The sequence below is a fragment of the Octodon degus genome, unplaced genomic scaffold (assembly GCF_000260255.1).
Source record: "Octodon degus isolate 3935 unplaced genomic scaffold, OctDeg1.0 scaffold00027, whole genome shotgun sequence".
NCBI classification, from domain to species: domain Eukaryota; kingdom Metazoa; phylum Chordata; class Mammalia; order Rodentia; family Octodontidae; genus Octodon; species Octodon degus.
In genome coordinates this window covers 12,567,135-12,570,651 of record NW_004524603.1, presented here as the reverse complement: position 1 = coordinate 12,570,651, position 3,517 = coordinate 12,567,135, and positions in this window count along the sequence as shown.

The window sequence follows — 3,517 nt, the reverse complement described above, 5'->3', positions numbered from 1 at the left end:
TGTCCAGAAATAAGATATTCATACTTTTCTAAAGAATGTCCTTGTTGTCTTGAAGTTACAGTTAACGACACTTGCTATATATCCTGAATTCCTACAGGCCCAATTCTCAGTCAGACTTTCCTGCCTGTAACCCCCTCTAGGCTGATTTCAATTTAGTTGAGATGTAGTTGGTTTCTTATGTAAAAATCCCTAAACAAAGAGTGTCTTTGGCAACCAGTTCAGCCCCACCAACACCACCAACAGCAACACCAGCACCAGCACCAATAGGGGTTCATTTGCCTGGAGGGTCTTTGCTTTACAATAAATGGTGCTTTCTGTTTTTGCTTTACAATAAATGGTGCTTTCCATAGTAAATACCCTTTGCTCAATGCTCTGGTGACTCTCTACCTGTATTCCTTTCTAGTGTGAGAGAAGAGCCACATGGTAACAGCTGGAATCCTGGGCCTGCAGAATTCCACAAAGCCAGTGGCCAATCAGAGGTCTGAGATGGTCCAGCCCTGCTTCTACAAGTGGGTGGAAACATCAGAGAAGCAGCTGCTCATGACACTATTATGGGAAATGTTTGCAGCTCAGGGAAAGGGATGGTAAAGTTCATAACAAATTGCCTAAACAGTGAATCAGGCTATAAAAAATAAAACCTTCATAAGTTTTTGTGTTGTTTAAAAAAAATTGAGCCAAGGAAAAGCTAAATGAAGACTATTGGAAGCATGTCATCCAGCAACCTTCTAATTTAAACTGTTTTGTTATTGATAGAGGGAATGAAACTCCCCTCCTGAATGATTTCTAGGACTAGTTTGTGTTCTTTAAGACAGAAGAAAGAATTTGATTCAAATTAACAATGGAGGTTAAGAGCAAAATCTATTCATTGGGTGAAAGAAAGCTTCTATCAGAGAGACGGAAGGGATCTCATGCAGCTTGCCCAGGAATCTCCCTTTTCCAGGTATCTTTATAGAGTAATCAAGAGGTGAGGTGGGTCTGAGGTGGAAAACATGGAAACTCAGACATAAGGTGGGACAAAACTATGATCCACTAGTAAGATTCCAGGCAGAATTGCTGAGGTAAAATTGACTAAATCCAGGTCCAAATGGTGAAGACAGTCATGTAGCAAGCGGGCATGAATACAGCACAGAGGCTTACCCTGTAGGGTTTGGGTTAGAGGCTCTTCCTGACCTCCTGAAGGTAATTGAGCCCTATGTATAATATCAATCCTGGGTGCTTATCTTTAGGGAGGTATGCATCTGCTTGACCTTTTTGTCTTGAGATCTGGCCCACAATGGGAGTGTCTGTGTCTCTCACAGTTACAACTATCTAGCTCCTACTGAGAGCCTAGCCCTGTCTGCCTGCCTATACTATTTCTACCTAACTCAGTTGCTTACAATAGTCTCATTATTTTAAAGCTATTTATATTCATAAGAGGCAATTTACACTGAATTGAGAAATTTTTAGATTACTGTATGTCCTATGCTTAAATTTCAAAACCAGAAACAAGATTCCCAAAGAGAAAAATGCTTCTTTTCTCTTCTCTTTTTGCTTTAATGCTCCAAAGTTGTATGGCTAAGGATGGATGCTATTTTTCCCTAAATTTGGTTAGCCATCCTTGTTAAAGACCTGGAGGACTTTTCCTTCAACCTTTATTTTCCTACAGTTTTGTTTAAAATAAAAGAGGGGTGTGTGTGTGTGTGTGTGTGTGTGTGTGTGTTCCATGTAGTCTAATTAAAGAAATTTGTTATATCAAGTAATTTATTTGCAGAGAAAGTCCTAGAAATTTGCATTGCCTTTCTTCATTATTTCCTTTAAATGGTACAGACAACATAAAAGAATACAAGGGGGGAAAAAGTCATAGTTAATGACAGCTAGATTGAGCTGTGTTACACACAAAAGAACCACACAGGTGTAGGCAGTATAATGTGTGGGGCAAGAACATGACCTCAGAGACTTTGGCTTCTAACCCCACCTCTGTCACCCACTAGTTGTGTGCTTTGGATGAGTTTTGTTTTTTTTTTAGTGATTTTTACTGGTACATTTTAGGTATACATAGGTGTTATGGTTTGTGTCTAGTTGTCCCCTCAAAGCCTCATACTGTTATGGGGCAGACTTCTAGAGGTTGTGATTAATTCATGATTCAGTTCTGGGATTATGGGTATGGGTACTGCTGGGATCATGGGTGTGAGTGCTGCTGGGATTATAGGTGCTACACCCAGCCTGGGGCAGACAGCCTGAATGCAACATAAAAGACAGAGACTTGCACTCTGTTGCCACTGTTACCACTAGGCCTCCCTTATGCTGTTACTGTTTTGGCACTTTCTGCTGCCATGAACTGCTACCCTCTGACATGTGCCACAATGCTTGGAGCCTTCTGAGTGTGGATGGAAATCTCTACCAACTGTGAGATAAATAAACCCTTGTAGCAGAAAAGTATAAAAACAAGGTATAACAAGGAAAGTCATAATAATATGCTGAGCTATAAAAGGCTCAATTTAACAACTTCTGACATTGCCAGTCGTATGGATAATCCACTACTATTATGGACTACTGGACTATGTTGGATTATTTTGCTGAATTCATGCACCTAAAATATCAAATGGCAATAGAATACCCATCTCTGACAAAACTAAACAAAAAAGGGAGATAAAAATGAAGGACCATTTTGTATCTGTATATTCAAAATAGTTGGGAAAGATAAACAACTACTTTCTCTTAATTCAATGAATAGAAAAATTTGCACTAATAGTGTTTGAACAGGTTATCATGTCTGCATCTTATACTGTGAATAACTACTACAAAGACAACAATATGCAATGTATTAATTATTGTAATTGTCCTACTAACCTGTTTTGAAGCTGTCTCGCTGCTATTTGTTTCTCAATAAAATTAAAAAAATCTTTCCTTCCTTCATTTTGGGTGTTGGGCACTTTGTCTCAGCAACAAGAGAAAAGTAACTAAGACAATAGGGAATGGTTAAAAATATCTTCTTATAACACATACAAGTCCAAATTCCCTATGATGAATGTGATCATTATGGGCAAGTTCAAACCTCTTAAGCCTCAGTTTTCTCACCTGCAAAATGGAAGTGATAAAAGCACACGCCTCATGAGATCGTCTTGATGTTTAACTGTGAAATATATGCAAATTGAGACTGGGGGTGGTGGTGCACACCTGTAATCCCAGCTCTTGGGAGGCTGTAAACAGGTGGATCACTATGAGTCAGATCTAGTAGTAAGACCCTGCACAACCTATAGTCCCTTCCCTGAAATACAAATGTATATAGATACACAAATTCTTGGACATTGCCTGGCATACAATAAGAAATAACTATATCTTTGAGGTATTATTCTCTGCCAGTTCCTTGAAATCACAGATGGAACTAAGTTAAATGGTGATTCCAGGGGGTAATACTCAAAATCAACTAGAGCTATAATATGGCTTTCATTACCAAGTTTCAGATTGGGTTTCCTGCTTATATTTCTGCAGCTGCTTCTTTACTTCATCTGCTACGAGTTCTGAGAGTTCTTTTTTT